This window comes from Euprymna scolopes, chromosome 35 (genome assembly GCF_053919585.1).
Source record: "Euprymna scolopes isolate OS-2025 chromosome 35, ASM5391958v1, whole genome shotgun sequence".
In the NCBI taxonomy this organism is placed as follows: domain Eukaryota; kingdom Metazoa; phylum Mollusca; class Cephalopoda; order Sepiida; family Sepiolidae; genus Euprymna; species Euprymna scolopes.
In genome coordinates this window covers 24,085,926-24,111,651 of record NC_136516.1, presented here as the reverse complement: position 1 = coordinate 24,111,651, position 25,726 = coordinate 24,085,926, and positions in this window count along the sequence as shown.

The window sequence follows — 25,726 nt, the reverse complement described above, 5'->3', positions numbered from 1 at the left end:
GCTCTTAAGTGGAGTCAAAACCGAATCGCCGTGCAAGCAGTTCCGCCTTCTCGGTTGCCATGCATGCGACTTTCTGATTGTTGAATAGTATTGGAATTACTGATCGCCGTTTAATCACGACATTAATTATAGATTTTTCTTGAAATCACTAGTTTCTAGCTTTTGCTGTTCTATGCGTTCTCTGGTTATCTCAGCATGCTTTCTTTTGGCTGTCTCTTATTTCTCTCTTACAATGATTTCTAGCGTCTATAAATTTTTTGTCTATTTGTATTTGACAAAACGTACGAACCGGGTTGTCCTTGCGCCATGGCAGCTGCGCAATCTGCAGTGGACCATAAGGGGTGAGTGGAGCTTGTTGGAAAAATTTCGTGTTGGAACATGTGTATCAATGCCCGTTTTGCACCGTTCAGTTGTCTAATTGTCACACTATTCAGCAAGAAGAGAGAAGGCATTAGTCTATGCCTCATCTCTAATGTGTTCTCTTTATGCTTCCAAGTCAGCTTTTTTGTTGTACTTTGTTGTTTTGGCCAATAGCTCCTCACCCCGGAGTTGGGATTTAAGTGTGATGTCAACTGATATCACAAGGTGGACGTCGTTTCAAAGTGGACTGTGAGAATTAGTCACACAATCCTCGGGTATTGTGATGAGGAATAGGTTTAGAAGTGAAGCCTGCTGGTCTTCACAATGTGGGCAGCGAGTTCGGAACATTATTGTCTATGTGAAAGAAAGGGATACAGAAAGACTATAACCAAAGCATCCAACTCTATTTGTGCAAACTGAGACACCTCCACCTTTAAAAAAAACTACATCCGTTAATCTCTGTATCTTAAATTACAAAAGAGAATGTATGTTTCGTTACAAAATTGTAAGAATAAAGAAAAGAAACCTCATACATCGCGCATAAGTGATTTCTTCAAACAAAAAGTTGCATATTGGGCTGCGCAACGCCGAAATTATCGCTGGTTATGCACACACGCATGAATTGTTGAAAATACCAAAACAAGAAACAGTCATTCAGAAAAAAAAAATGAAAAAGAAATGTGACGACCTGGAAACCAGTATTCTTCAACTGAACAGGATTTTAAACATAATCAGCCATTTTGGAATTTGGCCTTGGGCGAATTTTTTATGAGGGTTTATCAATATAAACAAATGAAACCAAATAAAAACAAACAGAGGGAAAACACAACCCAGAGGAGCTGACCGAATTGTGATTTGTCGTCAACGAACTACCTGCCACCTAACATCTCTCTCTCTCTCTCGCTCTCTCTCTCTTCTATAGCGAGAGCGGTTGGTGAAAAAAAAAACGACGAGTTTCATATGAACATTGTTGTCAGGGTGATCTTTTTAAAATGCATTTTGTCATTCACATTATATAAACTCGCACGCAATTTTAGCCATTTGAACTAACAGAATTATATAGTCAACTGTAGAAAGTGCAGCATATCATAACTAAAATATTCTTCAGCGAACTAAAAAAATATAAAACACGATCAACAACTAGTTCCCGAATACTCTTGCCGATAAACAAATTAAACCAAACTTCTAATATTCAACAAGAAAATAACAGCTGCATAAAAAACTAAAACAACTGTTGAAAATGTTTTCACGAATACAATTCGCAGATAGTACCGCCCAACAATAACACGTCCTGGATATGACCTTAAACTATATCCGATGGTGAGGCCACAGGTTGCGGGCTTTGGGGAGCGTGGAGCCATCCTTTAATTGCCATTGCTCCCAGGTCCACTCTGACCCGGACTGGTAGTACCTGTTAGGGTTCCAATTATGGGTTAAATAGAAACCAATTTGAAATAAAAAAACTACAAATATACTCTATTAAATTTTTTTTCTTCCCAATCACTGGCTTCGGCATTAAATAACCTGAAAAGGGTTGATATGACATAAAAACAAAAACAATTAACCAACCCAGCAGTAACACAAAAATGTGGTTTAGCATCTATTATAAAAAAACTTCAAACGACTAACCTTGTAATCAACAACAACACTTCACAGACAAATAAATTGCTTGAAAAAAAATTAATTGCCCGCTAGGAGAATGTATCTCTAACAATGCTCACTACATTGGCCACACTACCAACACATTGCCACAAAGACTAACCAGCATCTCTCCAACTCCAGCTCAATGTCACAGCACTTAAAAAAACATGTCTGCCCTTATCCGAATTCTGATAAGTCATGGTCTAAAATACCAAGGTCCTACAAATACTGGATGCTTTAAACATAAAAACAGACCAACCTCAAATAAATTATATAAATTATGAATGCAGTCGGAACATATAAAATGCTTAGGTTCGTAAATTCTTAATAATATCTATATATTTTTTTAAATGTAATTTATCACAATATAAATATTTATATTAGCCTATCCCACGCTGTTAAAAATTGTCAAGCTATTTAATAAACCATCCCAACACGTGACAATGACAAAATATGTGAAGTGTAACACATGTAATACCAAAAGTAATTAAAAAACAAACAAACGTAATTTTAAGAACCTAAATAGCATAATCTGTCTGAGGATGACGGAAATGATCCAGTCGAAAGCGCTCGCTATTTAAAAACAAATTTATGGATGCAACATATGCAACTTTGAAAAAAAACATAAAAAGAAAATTCGGAGATTGGAAAAGGTAAAAAATATATTAATCAAACACAAATTCCGCGTTTTTTAATAATATTTTCCTCATTGAGGACATGCTGCCTAAATATAAAACATTTATGTATATATATATTACGCGTTTCATCCACGTTAGGATTAATCAGGATTATGCGAGAATTTTGTGGTTGTCTCGCGATTTTATATACGCACCTTCTATTGAGTTTTTAGCTAGCTAATCAGCTTTCTAGTTTCCACCGCACCCTTCCTAATCAGCCAATGAGCAGGCACTTACAGGATAAAGATGCAGTTGACCTCCGGTTGACCCGTTCCTTTGTGTGTTCTGTTTTAGCGGGGAGCGTAGATATCTAGTGTCCTGACCTATTTTAAATCAAGGTTAAATTTTATTTATGCTTGTATATAAGAGCAAACAGTTAATAAAACATGTTAAAAAACACCTTGAAAAAGCGTTAAAAACATATTTAATCTGAAAAGGAAACACTTGATAAGTTGATAGTCCTTAATCCGCAGCGTTTCGAAGAAATACTTTCCTTCTCATCAGAGGGTAGGTTTTATATATACATACATACATATATATATATATATATATATATATATATATATATATATATATATATATATATATATATATATACACTACAAATACCACAAAATTCTCGCATAAGCCTGATGAATCCTTTCATGGAAGAAACGCGGAATAATATATATTTTATAACTTACTACCTAGCTCTACCTACGTATTGAGCACTGTTGAATAAATACTTAAGTTTACGCATAAATTTATGTGAGTAAATGAAGTAGTTGCTTGTAGATTACTGTTATATATGTGTGTGTGCGCGCGCACACACACACACACACACACACACACACACACACACACACACACACACACACACATATATATTCGCTTGTGGATCCAAGGCAATTGAATTATGCATTTCGAATAGTTGCTATTAAACAAATTATACAAATAAGATGGAACTGATTTGCATATTAAAAATAATATATCGATATGCTGCAATATTTTTCTACTTGAGAGCTTCCCACCGTCAATAGCGACACATAATCTTTCATATTTATTCAGCTTTGATATGAATAAACCAGTTATTGCATAAAGGATTACTCGCACAGACGTTCAAAAACCGATTGGAATTTTTCTGTTAACTATGCACACAGTATATTTATATGTGAGTGTGTGGAAAGATTGATTGTATAATTTTATGGTAATGTTCTTTATGTGTATAGAAACTACTTCATTATGTTGAATTTGGAATAAAACTCCATTGCCCGTCTAATTTCATTTGTGATCCAGTTTTTTTCTTCTTTAAATTCTACTGATGATATATATATATATATATATATATATATATATATATATATATATATATATATATATATATATATTTGATTTGTTGCATGTTTTCAAATAAGCTACTCATCTTTCTTCTATATCTCACCAGCCTGGGTGCCCGGCGTTGTCCGGATCTTTGGAGGTGTGTGTTTAACAAAGAAAAAAACAAGTGTAGTAGGCAGGCATGCTCGAACCCGTACCGCGAAGGAGGAAAAGAACGTGAAAAAAATAGTGACGTCTTTTCTGTCCCCCCCCATCGCCAAACCGGAAGTGACGTAGGTTAAAATTAAGGCTACACAATCGGAAAGAGCGGATGGCTTTCGAAAATTCGGCTAAAAAAGCGACGCCTTCCTGTAGAAAAGTGCTCAGTTGAGGGTAAAGGAATTTATGTGTTTGGCCAATTTTTCGATATTTGTCGTCCGAAGGGCCGATCTTCAAAATGATACGATCTCGTGAAAACCCGTCGCCGCTATCGAAAGTTTAAGGTAGACATGCAAACATACATACATACATTTAAACAGATGTTTGCCCTTTATATTATAGATGGCTTTTGCTTTTGTTTAGTGCCATTTTCCCTGTTTTGTTAATGTATTTGGCAGCACCAAACGCGAGATTAGTTTTACCTGTGATCTTATCACAGCGATTGTATGTATCGCTATTTGTAAAGATTTCACTTTCACGCGAATTATGTGTTGAATCTAAACACACGTATATAATAAAATGATTATTTAAGTTAATGTTAAATCGTTCCAGACAAAACATGAAGCCAATTGATACAAAAACCATTACAATAACAAAATATGATTGTCGCAAGGAGATGAGGTGCCTAATGACTTTAGCCTTGAAAAAGGGCGGGAAGGAAACAGTCAGTAGAAAGAGATTTTCACGAGCCCGCGGTTCTTGAAAAGAAACTACTGGAAAAAGATACCAAGTTATAATGACGTATCAAAACTGAGAATTGCTAAGACCATTAGACCAAATATGACAACAGTTCCCCATACATGGTCTTATACTAGAGTTATTCTCTAGATATTTAAAACTCTCTCTATATAAAACTAGCCTGAGTGTCCGGCGTTGCCCGGCGTTGCCCAGCATTGCCCAGCGTTGCTTGAGTGCTTGGCGGTGTGTGTTGAGCAAAAAGAAATGGTAGTAGGTAGAGAGGCTCGAACCCGTAACGCGAAGGCAGAAAAGAAAGTGAAAAGAAAAAAAAAACCCTGACGTATTATTGCTACTCCATGACGCGACCATAAGTTCGCCATCTTGAAAATAAAGTAAAGTCATTCCAACCGATACGCACCTCCTCTCCCCCCAAAATCCGACTCTCCCTGTAGAAAAGTGCCCTGGTGAGGTTGAAGGAACTAATGTTTTTAGCCAATTTTTCGATATTTGTCATCCGAAGAGTCGAACTTCAAAACGATACCGATTTCGTGAAAATCCGTCGCCTCCGTCGAAAGTTTTAGGCAACATACATACATACATACATACATACATACATTTAAACAGACAGGTTAGATTTACATAATAGATTAAATAAGTTTTTCTGTCGTCGAAGGTGCGCTTGGCTAAAACTCTGAAGCTACTAAGTGTATACTTACACATTTTACATCAAGTGATTTCATATTCAGAGTCAATATTTATATATAAAATGCAGTTTGTGCGTGCGTGAGTGTGTGTGAGTTCGTTTTTTATGAACTCTGAAAGGCAAGATCGATATTTTTTAAATTTCACATAAATGTATTATATGTGGTTGGGAGTGTTCTTGGACGTTTTCTTTTTTATTTTTTTAATGTGAATATCCCTGATAAATATGGATAATCGGAAAATTTCGATTAAAGAATAGTTCTGATTTTGACCAATATAAACACCCTTATACAGCCGAACATCACAAGTATATCTTAGAATATTATCCCAAGACGAGTGATTTGGTTTGAATTGGAGGGAAACATGACAAATGCGCTAGACAAAACATATAGTCGTCTTTTCTGCTTGGTCGATTCAGCTGAGCCGATTTGGCGGGACAACAATTGTGTGTCGATCACAAGAGAAATATTTTTTTTTGAAAAACTCTTTTGAATTATTTTCTAACTAGCGGGGGTACCCGGCGTTGCCCGAGTGTTTGTTTCCGGGACGGGGGGGAGTTTTTAAAAATGTTATGGTAGGTAAGTAGGAAGGATCAAACCCGGAGTCATGAGTAAAAGTAGGAAAATAAAGTGTGAAAAAAAAACAAAAAAACATCTGCAACGTTAACAGTTCGGCCACCAAGAAAAGTCCATTCCAGTTGTTTAGGAAAAAAAAAAAAAAACGACTACGGTAGGTCGGCGCGAACGTGAAAATATAATGTGAATTGTCCAGCACGCTAACCACTACGCCACAGAGCACTGCAGCTTAGTTTAGTGATTTTAAATAACTTCACATGAAAGAACTACGAAGCCAAACCGGTGTTCTCTTCTCAACTGTTCCTTGTGAACGATCCCCAAACGGTGTTAAGTGGTGGCAGGGGGAGGAGGAATTTATTAGAGAGAAAATATTTTACCACTTCCATTGATCTTAACCGATTTTGGCCGTGACTTCTCAGCAGAAAAAGTATAGAAATCTAAGATTATCGAGGAATTTGAGAAATAATAAGCCTATAACACACCTCAGATATTGTTCTGCCGTTTGTGCATATTATATTTGCATGAAATATCTTGATTTTTAATCCTATTAATGTCAAAATCAGACGGGAAAAATGAGTTCATTTTATTTATATAGAGATTTACCATTCCGAAAACCAATATGAAAATCAGTCGTGGATATGACCTTAAACTATATCCGATGGTGAAACCCTAGCTTGTGGGCTTTGGGGAGTGTGAAGCCACCCTTTAATTGCCATTGCTCCCAAGTCCACTCTGACCCAGAGTGGTAGTACCTGTTAGGGTCCCAACTATGGGTTAAATAGAAACCGAATTAAAAAAACAAAAAAAAACAAAAACAAACAAATATATTCTATTAAAAATTGTTCTTCAAAATCACTGGATTCGGCATTAAATAACCTGAAAAGGGTTGATATGCCGTAAAACAAAAACAACTAACCGATATGAAAATATAATCTCGTTGTTGACGCCTGGGTTTTGCTTTCTGTTTTTGTGCTGTACTTTAAACATGGGTATTTGGAGTTCTTTTTTAATCAAGACAAAACAATATGAAAATATAATCTCGTTGTTGACGACTGAGTGTTGTCTGTTTTTGTGTTGTGTTTTAAATAAACACAGTTCGAAGTTTTTAATGTTTATATTACTTTAACTGTTTTTTTTTAAGAAAAATCATATTTTTGCAAAACTCTTTTTAGTTAATTATTTTCTAATTAATTTTTTAAAGATTAAAAACCGCAAAAAACAAAAAAAAAACAAAAACAAAAAACAAACTTGTAAGTAAAAAATAAAATAATTATAATTTTAACTGAAACTGAACTGAAATTGAACTAATCAAACGTGTACTGCCGCTGCGTGTATCGTCAAATAACATTTATTTTGAGGTTCTCTTGTCTAGCCATTTTTATTCCAAATCGAAATACCGAGGAAGCAAAGTGACACTGACTATAAATAACTTTTGTACTTTTTGTAATTCATTCGGAAATCTTGACTAAATCGTATGCAAGACGGCGGCTGCGAACGGATGTTAAAAATAGAACGGAACGCAAATTTGAGCAAAACAAAATTAGCGAGTCGACTGTACAACCTAGCAAGAAAAAACTAAAAAAAAACAAACAAAAAAACAAACAAAAACAACCCGACTGCTGATAACAACAACTAATAATAAGTTTAAAGTTTTTTTGTTATTTTTTTACATGGGGATCACCACTTATCAAGGCCCGTAAGCCACTCGGGGATAAGGGTCATTTTATGTACAATAATCGATGGGATAATATCGTAGTAATAGTTGGTATTGGAGATTTGATAAAGCGTCTTACTTGAAGTTGTAGTCAGGTGGGAAACAGGCAAACGGAAGAGAATTCCATAAGCGTACACTTCTCAGAAAAAAGCTATGTTCATGGAATCTACGTTTTGATTTAGGCACAGATAAAGAGTGGGGGAAATTACTGACAGTGGTTTAAGCTAGACGGGTGTTTATCATGAAGGATTAGCGAGGGGGGACCAGAGATTGGAGCTCGGACGAGCACTTACCATAGAAATAACGATAATACAAATACAGGCTCGCAAGGTCTCTTCTGTGAGAGAGAGGTTGCAGGGAAAAGAAGAGAGCATCCCCCACTAAGCCACGTAGTCTACTTTGTACTTTGTCAAGGCAGGATAAGCTGTTTTTTTTTTACTACGTTGTATTGTATAATTATTCATTGGGCTAATATTCTCATCTGGAGTGTGATTTTCACAACGTTTCGGTCGATATAACCTCCGACCTTCTTCAGGTGTATCTGTCGAACTCGGAATTGTTTCTGTTTAACTCGAATATTTGGAGGGAACTTCGAGTGGAATCCTTTATTTACTTCACGAGGGTAGCGTTCTCTTGTTTCTCAGCCATGACTGGACAGAGGTACTAAGTAATTCGCAAATGTATTTTTCGGTCGCCATCAGTGAGGATTGAACCTTCAACCTTCAGGAGTATATCCCTTTTACAATTGATTTTTCCCAGTACTCTAACCACTGCGCCACGGAACCTTGCGAACAGTAGTCCGATGAATAATTATGCAAGTAACCTATCCTCATCTAAAAAATTCAGAAACGTCATACGCTGTACTTGTTATAAATATGTTAATAATGACATGAAATAATTAAGAAATGTTTTTTTTTCGTTTCAACTAGACTGTAGTTTCACATAACATTTTAATAAACAAAAGATACCGTAAAAATTGAATTTCATGGTCCTTTCTTTGCATGATTACCAAAACAAAACAATGAAATAAAACTAAAACTAAGAAACGCTTGTTTTTTTTGTTCTTCTTTTTCACAAACATGTCTGTAGTTTCACATTACAATTTCATAAACAAAAAAGAATAAAATACCGTAAAAGTTGGATTTTATTGTCCTTTCTTTGCATAATTACCAAAACTAAACAATGAAATGAAAAATAAAACTAATTTCGTTTCGCTAAAATATGCGTTCCGTTCCATGTTTTTTACATCACTTCGCAGTCGCCATCTTGTGTACGACTTTAGTGAAGATTGTCATTCATACTTTTTTATTATTTTATGAATACGTTTTTCATGTTTAAAAAAGCATAAATTGTATAAAGATCGAGAAAAAGAAAAAAATGTTAGTTTAATTTTTTTTTAATATTTTATTCAAGAAACAGTACTTTTCAAAAGAATATATCAATAATGAATTAATTGAAATATTTTTTTTAGAAAACATTGCATGTAACGATTCGTTTTGTTTACTTTAAACAATTTAGCTGGAGTTTTAAAACATTTTGAAAATTATTGTATTTTAATTACATTTTTAACTCAGCCATTTTTTTTTCTTTTACTAATTTTATTAAAAACAAATCATCTTTATTTACTGAATTAATTTTACAAATATAAACAAAACCATAACAAGGAAGCACTAATTTGACCCCGAATCGTCCATCCCACGAATCGGCCACACGCCAGAGGGGCTATGGCGAAACGTACAAAACTCCATAGAGTGAAGTAGTCGTGGTAACAGGTTGATAGTTATATTAAAAGGTAACACACACACACACACACACACACACACACACACACCTATATATATATATAAAGGGACGGAGGGAGGGAGAGAGAGAAAGAGAGAGAGAGAGAGATAGATAGAGAGAGAGAGAGAGAGAGAGAGAGAGAGAGAGAGAGAGAGAGAGAGAGAGAGAGAGAGAGAGAGAGATTTTAACAGAAATATGTCTTTAAAGCAATTCCTCTTTTTTGTTATGCATATTCCGGGCAATGCCAGGCGTTCCTTTCAGGATGACTATTTTTGTCTGTAATTCCTGGAACATTTCTGTTAGACAGCGTCTACCACATTAAATTCAAGCTATGGTTATTTTTGAATAATACATTAAATTAAAAAACATTTAAAAAGAACATCGAGACTTGGTTATTCTTGGAAGAACCTTCTTTTTAAAGGAATCACTTCAAGCAAATTTCATAGTTTGCAACATTCCATGCATTAATATATTTGGAAATACATTTCTAGCTTAGATATCGAGATGGCGAATTAACCGGAACCTCTACCTTGTCAAATACTGGGCGACGAAATCCACTAGTATATAAATTCGGTAGTTGAAAATATCTGAAAGTGAAATTTCAATCGAAGTACAACTGACTGCACTGAACTCCAAATTACTAGAATGAGATGTTTGATAGAAACAGATGTAACTTCACATGGCCCAAAGTAAGAGTGATACAGAGGTCTTTATTTCTTTTTTATTTCCACTACAAGGGTGATCATGCTGATAAAATATGATTAAACCGTGATTAACAGTCTCTCTCTGTCAAAAGATTAAAAGAACTTATTTATAGTTGGCGTTTCCTCGGTCTGGAGTAGTTTATTAATGGCGTATGACAGAATAATCAGCCAATAAAAATTGACTATTATCTTTTATGCGTTCTTATAACAATGAATGAACATTGTTTTTTTCTGCATGTAAGAACTTATTTATAGATCATTTTAGAGACTTACAGCAATTCTTTTCCGCCTCATTATACATAATTCTTATGCTGTCTATTTGTAACGTAGCTGTTACGCTCGAACTGTGTTTGTTACAGTTCAAACCTCTCTCGGGCCCCTATGGCGTCCTACACCGTCGGAAAGGAACACACAAACAAAAATAAATAGATCTAATTCGGCTTTTCATTATTTTTAAACACAAGTCGTTTATTCCCTTTTTTGTTTCTCCCCGTCCCGACACCAGCTTTAAAATATCTTGTTATCGTCCATCTAGCCCGGCATACATTTTCCTTTTCCACACACCGGCCGTAGCCAGGCCATTCTTGTCTTTGACTTTACGCATACATTTTCTCCAATGCGGACTTTGCTTCTTGCCGACCACGTGGTGTCCTTCTTTTCCCTTTTTCTTTTCGTGAAGGCTCGCGCATACTTCCCAATTTGCATACGCGTTCAAACACTGCTCTTGCTGCTGCTTCTATTATTCTCAACTGCTGATATTTTTCCACGCGCTCATACGCGCACTGTTACATATTTTCGGCATACTATACAAGCTGTAAATATTTATAAAAAAAAAAAAATTATCATACACCTTGAACTTGCGCAAAGGCTGTCTTTGCGATAATCATCTATCGTTTTTGTTTCTTAGCTCTTTAAATCAAGTGGCGTCATGTCTTGTCTGGAGCAATTTTCGTAAAAAAATAAAATTAGTAATAATCATATAAAATGTTGAAGTTAATAAAATTACAACGTCTTTTCAGTAATCGAACGTTAAAAAGAAATTATTTACAACAGGCATAAAAGCGGAAAACGTCTTTATTATATAAAAAAAAATGACAGTCGCTTTTGAGTTGCGGGAAGACGGCTTCGAAATGAGAGAACGTTATCATTTTCGACTTCCCTCGTGACTCCAGTAATCGCAACCGGAACTGATCGTGAAATTAAACATAAAAAAAATCAATTGATAAAACATATGTCTTGTAGAGTAGTATTCATCCCCCCCACACACATGCCCACATATATACATATATATATATACTATACATATATTAAAATTTAAAACTTATGGGTGTTCTTTGTCTCATTTCCCCCAATTTTTTTTATCTTAGCCTACTTCCGCTTATATATATACACACACACACACATACACACACATATGTATATATATATATATATATATATATATATATATATATATATATATAGTAAGTTATAAAATGTATATGGCGATTAAGCTACACTGAATATTCCGCGTTTCCTCCACTCTAGGATTCTTCAGGCTTATGCGCGAATTCTGTGGTTGTTTGTCGTTTTTATATTTCGCATCTTCTATTGAGATTTTAGTTAGCCAATCAACTTTTTAGTATCCACCGCGCCCTTCCTATCAGCCAATGAGCATGCATTTATCGGACAAAGGCCTATTTGACCTCTGGTTGACCTGTTCCCTTATGTGTGCTCTATTTAGCCTGGATATTTAGTTTCTTGATCTGTTTTAAATCTAGGTTAGTGTTTCCTATATTAATTTTATGTGAGTAAATTAAGTAGTTATATATATATTAAGTAGTTATATATATATATTTATATATCCGTATATATATATATACATTTATATATCCGTATATATATTAAGTAGTTATATATATATATATATATATTTATATATCCGAGCAAACAGTTAATAAAACATGTTAAAAACACTTTGAAAAAGAGTTAAAAACATATTTCATCTGAAAAGAAAACACTTGATAAGTGGTAGTCCTTAATCCGCGGAGTTTCGAAGAAATACTTTCCTTCTCATCAGAGGGTAGGAATTTAGCAAAATGCAGGATCGGATTTTGCATGCAAAAGTATTTGATGAAACAACAAGTAACTCAAAGATCTTACTTGATAACAAAAAAGTGAAGCAGAGGGAATATGGTGAAGAAAAAGGGGATTACACGTAAATGGATAAATAATCCAGTGGCGGTAAAATCCAAATATATAACTTCAAGAAAGTTAATTGAATTTCCATCTGCACAAGTAAAATCCAAGGAAATCCCGTAATTGGAAGATGGTCCAAAATAATCCAAAGGCAGAAATCCACGGAATAATTCACAAAAATGTGTACAAGGGAAAAAAGAGAAAAAATTCCAATAATATTAATAAAAGAAAAATAAGATATGCTTTTCACTCTACTGCCGATGCATAAATATAAATCAGAAAGATCAGAGAAGAAGAAGAGGAAAATTTATATATATATATATATATATATATATATATATATATATATATATATATATATATATATAGGCACCATTGTTTCTCTTGGGCATATTTCGTTGAACTGCAGGGATAATTCATCTTTGTTTCTCTCGCGCTCCATCGTTTGCCTCTAGCGAGTCAATGTTCGAACGATCTGTTCGCGTATAAAAAGAAATTCGCCATAATCGCGAAGGTTTTCAACTTCCATGAGCCGTCTTCAAGCGAGGTATGAATTAAAAAAATCGCTTAAAGAAACCGGCCATCAATCAGGCTCAATGTGAGGGAGTGGGTACACTTAAGTGTCTTTAAATAATTATAATCGACTTTTTAAAAATAAATTCACAAAAAGCAATTTGTTAATTCATCGCCCACCTTAAGATGACTCATGGGAATCGAAAACGTTCCTGACTATGACTAATTTCTTTTTATACTCGAACAGAATGTTCTAACACTATAATCTAGCTGATTTTTTGGTTGAACCTTAAAGAAATTGCTAACAAATGGGGGTTAATTTGATTATTGGGCATGAATAACTTCTCTTTTAGATAATTTTTTTTTATCACAAGCAGCCTTGCTGGAAAGTGTAACCGGTCGCCATCTTTAAAGATTATCGCCGATTCAAGTTTCCGTCTTCTTAAAGTGACCGTAAAAACAGACCAATCCATGATGAAATGCCATCGTGTGCAATCTGCTCTTTGTGTGTGCTTGACTTTAAAGAACATTGTATTTTTTTGTGTGGCTCTGAAGAATAATGTGGTTGAAAGACAAAAGGTGTAGACATTTCTCATGTAGAAACTATTGAGTTTAATGACAGAATGTTAAAAGTTTGTGGGAAAGTCCAAAAAAATGATGGCTGGACATCTACTATTAAAGGTAGAACAGGTTATGTAGCTTACCCTGCTTTATAAGAAGCACGTTATCACAGAACCTGGTTTGCAAACTTTGATCCCAATAAAAAGAAAATATTTTCAAGGCATTCTCTACTGCTGATTCTTCTAAGAAACAAAGCCCTGGTAGACAGGAGTATTCAGAGAGAAAGCAGGCGTTTCTGGAAGTTGCTAATTATTCGTAGCAAAATGACTAGGAGCAACTCACTATTGTATATTTTGTAAAAAAATGGAAGAAATCCTGTCTTTTCTCTCTTACTTTCCCTCTCTGTACTGCTCTAACCAAGTATGCCGACCTGTTCCACAAATCCCAAAACCTCAACATGAAAAATCTCCAGAAAAAAAATGGAATAAACCTAGAACCCCATCTTCCAACGTAGATCCCTACTACCATGTCTCCTTCTCCAACATGAGGGGTCTACGTTCCAACCTTCCAGAGGTTTAAACCCAATTACAGGAGACGACACCGGACATATTCTTTCTAAGCGAAACTGGAATAGAGCCGACCACTTCCCTAGATGAGTTCATAATTAACGGATACTCTAACTTAACAGCTAAATCTGACCCCCAAGATCGACATGGGCATGGAATATGTGCCTACATTAAAGATGGCTTCCCATTTGGCAGGGATATCTCTAGAGAAAATCCTAATTTACCTTATATGTGCTTCCGGGTTGCACTTGCTAACACCACTGCATTTATATTTGCCCTCTATCACCCCCACAACAGCGGAGTTACTATCTTTAAGAGCACATCTGAGAAAATTGACCACATCCTGTCTGCACATCCCTCGGCTAACATCCACATCTGTGGTGACTTCAACGTCCATAACGTGGAATGGCAGACCCACTCAAATAAGACGGACGATGAGGGGAGGTTCTGTCATGATTTTCCCATTGCTTATGACCTCACTTAGATTGTTCGTGAGCCCACCCGTGTGCCTGATACTACAGGTCAGTATGCAAGCCTCCTAGACCTTTTTCTCTCAACTTCCCCTGAGCTATGTTCATGTTCCTTTCTTTCTCCTCTAGGATCCTCCGAGCACTCCGTCGTATCAGTTAAGATAAAAATGAAATGTAAAAGTCCCCAGACGTACCACTCCACCGTACTGTATACCGATACTCCATGGCTGACTGGGATAGCTTTCGTACATTTATATCTGATCTACATCTGCATTCCATGTTTAAAAAGGATGTGTCCTCTATAGTATCAGACCTGACCGAATGGTTAATTGTAGGCATAGACCGATTCATATCATCTAAAAAATTACAACAAACACCTACCAGCCAGCCATAGTTCTCCCCAGAATGTGCTGCTGCCATCGCGCACAAAAATCACTTTTTCAATAGCTACCAACGTAATAGATACACTCAGACTAAAGCTGCTTTCAGGAAAGCATTTGTAACTTTAAAAGACCATAAGGAAAATTTTACCAACAATCGATCCTCCAGACTTAGAAATCCAGCTAAAAGCGAAATAGTATTAGCCAGTAAAGCTATAATAAAAGAAATTCATATCTGATCTACCTCTCCATTCCATGTTTAAAAAGGATGTGTCCTCTATAGTATCAGACCTGACCGAATGGTTACTTGTAGGCATAGACCAATTCATACCATCCAAAAAGTTCTAACAAAAACCTAACAGCCAGCCATGGTTCTCCTCTGAATGTGCCGCTGCCATCGCACACAGAAATAACGTTTTCCATAGCTACCAACGTAATAGATACACTAAAACTAAAGCAACCACTGTAAAAGAGTAATACAAATGCAAGAGAGCTATATGCCCAGTCTGTTAAATCCAAAGTAGCTGATCAGCGGCTTGGTTCCCAACAGTTTTGGCAAATAACAAATAGGATCCTGAACAGAAGTATGCGCTCTATCCCAACCATTATCAGCGAACCAGAGATCATCTCGTCAGCTTCAGACAAGGCCAAACTATTTGCAAAGAACTTTGCAGCTAATTCTACCCTATGCGACAAAGGCCATCAACTCTCCATATTTCCTCCTATAACACAGAACACGCCAGGTAACATACAAATATCTGTGCATGAGGTCGCCAAGCTAATCAAGAGCCTTGATTCTAGTAAGGCAACTGGCCGTGACGGCATCCCAATTATAGTGTTAAAAAAGCTTCAACCAGAACTTGCTCTCATACTTACGAAACTATTTAAGCGTTGCCTTAAGGAGAAGTGCTTTCCAACACCCTGAAAAACCCCATCAATATGCCCAGTATTTAAGAATTAAGGTGATAAGTTATCTCCCTCTCAGTACAGACCAATAAGTCTCCTGTGTGTCATGAGTAAGTTGCTGGAATCCATATAAAATAGAGAAATAGTCAACCACCTCAGCAGAAACAACCTTCTTACTGACACACAATATGGTTTCCGCTCTGCTAGATCGACAGCAGATGTGCTAACGATTATATCTCATAGGATTAGTGAATCTCTTGACAAAGGCTTCCTTTCTAGGGCAATTGCTCTTGACATATCAAGGTCCTCGACAGGGTTATGTCATAAAGGCCAACTTCACAAGATTTCCAGCTACGGTATAACTGGAAATAATCTCCCTATCATTAAATCATTTCTCTCTGATAGGCTCCTAAGAGTAGTGATTGATGGACAAAAATCAGAGGCCTGCAGTATTAATGCTAGAGTCCTTCAAGGGTCTATTCTGGGCCCAACACTCTTCCTGATCTACATCAATGATCTCCCTAAACACATACTTAAATCATTCGTTGACATCTATGCTGATGACATGACCATCTACGGCAACACATCAAAGGCTGTAAATCACTAAGCTCTCTCCGATTCTCTCTCCTCTGATCTCGAACGAGTGGTTCAGTGGGGAAGACGTGATTGGTTACCTTTAATGCATCTAAAATCAAACCTATCTTTACATCATCAACGCTCTGATCCCCATCTGGCATCAATTGAAATGAATGGCTCTCGTCTAGAAGAAGCCCCATGTTTTGACAAGTTTCTGGGCTTGACCTTTACTCCTGATCTGAAATGGAACACGTACATCAAGTCTGTTACCAAGGTCGCTGGAAAGATGGTGGGATCCTTCTACAGCTCCAGAAGATATCTAACTACTGATGCAATTCTCTATCTATATAAAAGCCAAGTACGTCCAAGGATGGAATACCTCTGCCATATCTGGGCAGGAGCTGCTAAAAACAGCCTATCCTGCCTTGACAGAGTACAAAATAGATTTCGTGGCTTAGTGGGGGATGCTCTTTTCTCTTCCTTGCAACCTCTCTCCCACAGAAGAGACGTAGCAAGCCTATCTTTGTTTTATCGTTATTTCCATGGAAGGTGCTCGTCTGAACTCCAATCTCTGCCTCCCCTCGCCAATCTTTCACGAAAAACACCCGTCTAGCTGAATCCACTTTAAAAAACTTTCCCCATTCTTTATCTATGCCTAAATCACAAGGTAGATTCCATGAACAAAGCTTCTTTCTTAGAACTGCACGCCTGTGGAACTCTGTTTCGTCTGCCTGCTTCCCACCTGACTACAATCTGGATGTCTTCAAGTCCAACGTAAACAAATTCCTAATGAACCGTCCCCTTAAGTAGACACTTTATTAAATCTCCACACTTCCGGTCCTTTATAAGTGGTAATCACCTTGTAAAAAACAAAAAATAAAAACAAAACTCTGGCTTTTAACCACAGTCTCTTATCCATTTAATCTCGATTGCTAGAACATTTCAAATGTTCATATCATCATGAATTCTATGCACAGAGCCGATCAACAGACAATGCAGAATGAGAGGCCATTGGAATCATAGAGACAACAGACAAGCTTATGAAGAATGACACAAAAAGTATCCAGACAAGTTCCAAAACAGTTTGAAGAAAGCAGGTTGTAAATTAGTCCATGTCTGAAATACACGTTATCTCCACTGTTAAACCGTTTCGTTGGCATTGTAGAGGTTCTATGTGTTTGGGTAACAGTTTATCAAATACGGATTTTATTTTCCGTCCAAACATGGTTTCTGCTGGGCGGGTATCTATTTTCTTGCAGAATGTGGATATAGGAAGATCCCAGAGACGAAACTCCTCCACGCTGTCAGAACTGAACAGGTTCTCACTATCTTTTAGCACATACAATCTTAGTTTTTTGTTTTACCCCGTAAAGTGACGTTTGTAATTAATTCAACTTCAAAATGAATTTTTGTACCATTAACGGCCGTCGCCGTTCTGTTAGTTTTTAGCATAGTCGACTTTCGTAATATTTTCCACGTTTTGAGGTTTATTATTGAAAGATCCGATCCACTGTCTAATTGGAATTTAATAGCCTTGCCGAAAATGTTAACCGTTACATATTTGCGTAGATTTTCATCTACGACGTCCTTAGTTCTGGTTTGACGTACACGGTTACTATTCTGAGTTTTCCTACTGTGCGAACTTTTATGACTGATCTTATTGCATAAATGGCATCCCTTTGTAAAAAATGGGCAATCCCTTACCCAATGTATTCCACCACATCTGAAACAAGCGCTCGGTGCTTTTAGTTTTTCTGAGTTTTATTGGTTAGTGTCTGTGTGCCATTTCGAGGTTTTTTTCTTAGTTACTTTTTTTATATTCGCAATGCCTGCTTCGATATTTCTTGCATCTTTTTTTTTTTTTTTTAATAATTTCTACTTTTTGACAATCCTCAGTCAATTTTTGACTCTATAAGAAAAATGTCCGGCTAAGGGAGATAACTGTTTAAAGGACAAAACTAGGAGATATAATAGTCGCACTTTGACTGGACTATTAGCCCGCCAAATGGAAAACATGGATCGGAAGAGAAACAAACAATAATTATTCCTGCTGTTCAACAAAACATGTATATATATGGCCCAGCACAAGTTTTCGTTGGATCATCGAAGTTAAGCAATGTTAAGCCTGGTCAGGTGGGTGACCGTTTGAGAAATCAAGCGCTGTATGTACTAATATGTCGACACTTTCTTGCAAGAGCTGTAAAAACTTAACGTGGTCACCTTGCCTGACGTGGATATACATGCGATTGGGGACTCTTGTGAATTTTCTATTCCCATGAAACTCCCTTCGAAAGAAGCCGGTTCAACCCACATAGGGTGAATTCCGTCTCAGAACAGTATTGTGCATTAATCGTCTGCATCTATAGAACATAATTGCGAAGTGGATTTTAAAGAACACACCCTACTTTTCTATACTTGAACTCACTTAATAGTATTTATTTCCATAATTCTGTTTTTGTTTGCTAATCAGTGACCTCGAAGTCACTCGAGGATAAGCATTAAAGAGGGATTGTAATTTGAACATGAGGAAATTTTATGTTTTTGTTTTTGTTCTGCTTCATTCATTTCGTATGAATTAGGGAATTATTATTGGCATTCGTTTCTCCGATATCTTTCTAATTAGAATTAACTCTTGAAGAATATCGGCTATTTACGGAAGGGACAAGTGACCAAGTGAAAATTCCTCTGTTGAACGGACTGGATTCGAACTGAGCACACCCAGATTGTCAGTCCGTACCTTTATTGACTTAATCGCCGTAACTTTCTATCACAGGAATATTGGAACAAATCTGTGGAATGGACAAGATTTAATAAAGATTAATTGATTATCAGAATGTTTTCTTCATTAGACTTGTAGGGCACAACCTTCTATCATTTCAATCAACCGATTTAGTGTTCTAAGAAATAAACTTTGTTCATGGAATCCATTTGTTCTTGCTATGTACGTACAGAACTAGATAGATAGATAGATAGAGAGATAGAGATAGATAGATAGATAGATAGAGAGAGAGAGAGAGAGAAGGAGAGAGATAAGGGGTTGCAATATTTTGGAGCTATAATGGGGGTATGCTCCCGCACAGTCGGAGAATTTTATTTATAAACGATGCTGCTAGGAACTGACGAATCAAATTAATTCACGTTCTGCTACCAACCAATCAGAAACTAGAATTGCTCCATAAAAAAGTGATCCTTTCTGTACCAACTTCGCATATGTTTTCTTCGTGTCAATACGGGAAGAATATTTTGCTTTGTGGCTTCCAACTCAAAAGCTGTCTACTCAGAACCACTCAACTCCAGGACTTGTATAGAACAACTAACCATCAGAAACTGTTCTGTCTATTGAGAACCAGCCACCTCCACGACTTGCATAGAAAATCTAACAACCAGAAACTGTTCTGAAACTAAACATGACTTTAAACTCAAGATATGGGAAAGTTCTTTAATGTGGTTGTAGTCAGGAATGTTTTTTTTGTACATACAAACAGATTAGGACCATGTTCAGCCGATGACCTACCAAGAATGCTCATTAGAGGGAGGGGTTAATAATACCTCTTCAATGTAAAAAAAAAGAAATATATAGCTGAAAGATAAATCATACCCAAGTCAGTTTCCATACTCTGTAACTACACGAAACAGTGCCCTAAGGTTGACAGCAACATCACATCATAACAAGTTCTTATACAGTAACTTATGTAGAACATCGTAACCGAAAGTTTTAAAGTCCGTCGTGCGAGTGGCTTTTAAGCTTGTTTACAATAATTTGCTGAAATTAACCAGGCAATATTATCGGTTACATAGATAACTAATTCCAATACGATAAAATTTTTGTTTACCTGGAGGAAATCAGTCAAAACTGACACCCAACAAATATATACATAAAAAGGTGAAAAAAATTAAACGATTTTGTTTGTGAAATTTTAACGGTGGGAATAGAAATAAAAAAAATGTTTTGTAAATTTAAAATTTGGGAAACACACACACACACACACACACACACACACACACACACATATATATATATATATATATATATATATATATATATATATATATATATACATACATATAGCCAGTAGAGTTTAGTTTCGTAGAAATATATCCAATGAAACAACATGTGTCTACCAAAAAGTGCTCAATGAGTGAACAGAGCAGGTATATGAAATTTATTTATACAAACATTAATGGCTACATATGTGCATACATGTTTCTGTAATCACCCACGGTGGGGGATTACGTCTTCAGGCCAAGAATTATCGTCGAGAACTGATATTTCAAACAAAAACATTTTCTTATTTCGTTAACAAAGTTAGAATGTAACCTGAGTGGGAGTTATAAGCGGGGGGGAACAAGTGAGGTCTTTGAAGATAATAAACATCTTCTTTTTTATTTCCCTTTCTTTACATATATATATATATATTTATATATAGTGGGTTATGAAAACAGTTTATTTGTTTATTTCTTAGAACATTTCACTGGTGGCCATTTATGTATAATATAAGGTGATTTTTTATTAGTTTCAAGTATATTTCACTGCAGATCGCACGAAAGCAATGGGACCATGTTATTGTTGAGAAAATAGAAAGATATTGGTTCACCAGATTCTCCAAAGAAAGTCGACCTTTCGCTTTAGAAATTCAACAATGGGTTTACTTTCCATAATGTCTAAAACTTCCTTATTGTCACACCCAAGCTATTTCCGGTTGTGTTTCTTAAGATATGCGAAACCGGACAAGTGATTGTTTCTATGTAGAGCCCCCTTTCGAGCAGCGCTATTTTACCTCTTCGTTCGAAGTAGGCCATCCATCCTTCTTCTTCTCTTTCAATACCTCCCTCATTATCTCTCATATCCGCTAGCTCTCTATCTCTTTTTCTCTACCATTTTCTATTTCTTCGAATATTACATTCTATATCTCTGTTTGTATCGCTTTACATCTCTCTTTCCTTCTCTCTCTCTCTGTTTCCCTCTCTCTGTCTCTATCTCGGTCTGTCTTTGTGTATATATATATATATATATATATATATATATATATATATACATACAGTAAGTTATAAAAAATGTATACGGCGATTAAGCTACACTGAATATTCCGCGTTTCATCCACTCTAGGATTCTTCAGGCTTATCCGCGAATTCTGTGGTTGTTTGTCGTTTTTATATACGCATCTTCTATTGAGATTTTAGTTAGCCAATCAGCTTTCTTGTATTCACCGCGCCCTTCCTATCATCCAATGAGAATCCGTTTATCGGACAAAGACCTATTTGGCCTCTGGTTGACCTGTTCCTTTGTGTGTGATCTATTTAGCCTGGATATTTAGCTTCTTGATCTGTTTTAAATCTAGATTAGTGTTTTTTTTATTAATGTTAGTTTATATATAAATATATATATGTGTACACACATATATGCACATATATATATATACATACATATATGTGTGATCGTTTATGTATATTCATGTTTATTTAATAAATTTATTAAATAAACATGAATATACATAAACGATTACGATATATTAATTTATACTTGATATTTATACTTACAATTGTCTAAATGTCCATTTTCACTTTACTAAATTATGCACTAAGTTGATTGCATCTAGAATACTCTTGAAGAAATTCCTTTAGGTGGGGTCTTCGTTCGTGGTTCGGTCCTCCCAGTTTATTATGAGTGCTTGTCTCCTGTGTAAACAGGTTTTGAGTGTCTCACTGCGTACGTTCAAACAGGTCTTTTGAGGGTAATTGTTAGTCTTTATAATGTGGTACTTCTCCCCATCTCAAAGGGGACACCGTTTTGAGGCTGGTGAGTATGCTGTCCTTCTCTCTATGATCTTCCATTTAATGCTGAAAGGTGTTCCGTTATCTTTTAGTTGCCATACTCGGGCGGCTAGTGCTGTCTTTATCCTTGTTTTTTTGCCCTGAAGGAACTGTTGTGCATGTAAAATCTCTGTTTAAACGTCCCTTTCGTCATGCCTATGTATATTTCTGGTGTATCATTAGCCCGATGAGTGAGTGTCACTTTATATACGAAGGATTTCACCCTGCATTTTCTCTCTAATGGGCAATCTTCCCTGGATCTGCAAGAGCAGTCCGCAATTTCATTTTCATTGCGTTCCTTTGCGATGATCTTTTTTATTGATGGAGTGGTGGAATAGCTGACCTTAATTGTGTTTCTGTTGAATATTTTGTGCAGTTTATGTTGTGGAGGAAAATTTCTGTCTAGCAGTTTCAGGAATATGTATCCCACTCGTGTTTTTGTGTTGAGGGAAAATGGGGGTGAGAACCAAATGATGTTCCGCCTCCTGTTGCGCCTGTCTTTTGTTAGCCGATGTTGGGTTGGCTGGCATTTACTGCTTTCCGTGAATCCGCTATTTGTAATATGGAGCTGCTTGGTTAAAGATGTCGGCGTTTGATGAGAGCGTGGAGATTCTTTTGCTGATATTGGCAACCATGATTTTGAAAACTGTAGGGGGTGACAGGATCCTTTGTTTATGTATCTAAGTGTCTCATTGGGTTTGTGGAAAGGTCTATGTGTCTTGTTATTTAGATTTATGGTTGGTGATAATTGTTATTTTAAAACTTAGTTCATGAAATATTTTGGTTAGATCTTTTCTAAGCTTATCTAGGCTAGTCCTGTAGGTCCACTAAGTCGCAGATGTCTGTACTATCGTAAGCCCCCATTGCCACGTCAAATGGGTCTTCTGGGTTTGATTTTTTTTTTACCCAGGTCTTCCCTTCACAGAATAAGAGGGTTTGCCTAGCATGCATGATGGTTTCTATTTCTATATTGCTAATTTTTTTGTATTTTGATGCAAAACTCAATGCTTTTTCTAGTGTGTCTTTTGTAATGGAGGGGTAAAAGTCTGTGATATCTAGTTGAGTGAATTTGCATCTATGTGGGTCGGTTATATTGTTAAACCATTTTAGCACTGACTGCGTGATACCCTATAGGTTGAGGTTGGTTTTACTTTTTAAATATTTTGACAATTTTTTTTACATGGAGGTCACCACTTATCAAGGTCCAAGGGCCACTCAGGTATAAGGGTTATTGTGTGTACAGTAATCAAAGGGATAGTGTAGTAATAGTATTGGAGAATTGATAAAGTGTCATTACTTAACGAGGCGGTTCATAAGGAATTTGTTTGTGTTGGACTTGAAGACATCCAGGTTGAAGTCGGGAGGGAAACAAGCAAGCGGAACAGAGTTCCACAGGCGTGCAGTTCTAAGAAAGAAGCTTTGTTCATGGAATCCGCGTTTTGATTTAGGCACAGATAAGGAGTGGGGAAAATTATTGACGGTGGTTTCAGCTAGACGGGTGTTTTTTGAAAAAGATTGGCGAGGGGGGACTAGAAAATGGAGTTCAGACGAGCGCTTGCCATGGAAATAACGATAGAACAAATATAGGCTTGCTACGTCTCTTCTGTGGAAGAAAGGTTGCAGGGAAGAGAAAAGGGCATCCCCCACCAAGCCACGAAGTCTATTTTATACTCTGTCAAGGCAGGATAGGCTGTTTTTAGCAGCTCCTGCCCAGATGTGGGAGCAGTACTCAATCCTTGGACGTACTTGGCTTTTATATAGATAGAGAATTGCATCATTAGTGAGATATCTTCTGGAGCGGTAGAAGGATCCCACCATTTTTCCAGCGACCTTGGCCACAGACTTGATATATGTGTTCCATTTCAGATCAGGAGTAAAGGTCAAACCCAGAAGCTTATCAAAACATGGGCCCTCCCCTAGACGAGAGCCATTCATTTCAATTGATGCCAGATGGGGATCAGAGCGTTGATGATGTAGAGATAGGAGCTTGGTCTTAGATGCATTAAAGGTAACCAGCCACCTCTTCCTCCACTGTACCACGCGCTCAAGATCAGAGGAGAGAGAATCAGAGAGAACATCATCATTTACAGCCTTTGATGTGTTGCCATAGATAGTCGTGTCATCAGCATAGATATCAAGGAAAGATTTTAGTATGTGTATTGGGAGATCATTGATGTAGATCAGGAAGAGAGTTGGGCCCAGGATGGACCCCTGAGGAACTCCAGCATTAATACTGTGGTCCTCTGATTTCTGCCCATCAACCACTACTCTTATGAGCCTATCAGAGAGAAATGATTTAATGTTAGAGAAAACATTTCCAGTTATACCGTAGCTGGAAATCCTGTGTAGTAGGCCTTTATGCCAAACCTTATCGAAGGCCTTTGATAAGTCAAGAGCAATTGCCCTAAAAATAAAGCCTTTGTCGAGAGATTCACTAATCCTATGAGATATAACCGTTAGCACATCTGCAGTTGATCTAGCAGAACGGAAACCATATTGCGTGTCGCTAAGAAGACTATTTCTGCTGAGGTGGTTGACTACTTCTCTATTTATGGTGGATTCCAGCAACTTACTCATGACACACAGGAGACATTGGTCTGTACTGAGAGGGAGATGACTTATTACCTGAATTCTTAAATACAGGGCATACTGATGAGGTTTTCCAGGGTGTTGGGAATTAATTCTCCTTAAGGCAACGCTTAAACAGTTTGGTAAGTATGGAAGCAAGTTCTGGTTGTAATATTTTAACACTATAATTGGGATACCGTCAGAACCAGTTGCTTTACTAGAGTCAAGGTTCTTGATTAGCTTGGCGACCTCACACGCAGATATTTGTATGTTGCATAGCGTGTTGTCTTTTATAGGAGGGAATACAGGGAGTTGATGGCCTTCGTCACACAGGGTAGAATTTACCGCAAAGCTCTTGGCAAATAGTTTGGCCTTGTCGGATGCTGTCGAGATGACCTGTTGTCCATTGATAATGGTTGGGATAGAACGCACGTTTCTGTTCAGGATCCTATTTGCTATTTGCCAGAACTGGTGGGAACCAAGCCGCTGCTCAGCTACTTTGGATTTAACGGATTGAGCATATAGTTTTCTTGCATTTTTTTTATTACTCTTTTACAGTGGTTGCTTTAGTTTTAGTGCATCTATTACGTTGGTAGCTATGGAAAACGTTATTTCTGTGTGCGATGGCAGCGGCACATTCAGAGGAGAACCATGGCTGGCTGTTAGGTTTTTGTTGGAACATTTTGGATGGTATGAATTGGTCTATGCCTACAAGTAACCATTCGGTCAGGTCTGATACTATAGAGGACACATCCTTTTTAAACATGGAATGGAGAGGTAGATCAGATATGAATTTCTTTTATTATAGCTTTACTGGCTAATACTATTTCGCTTTTAGCTGGATTTCTA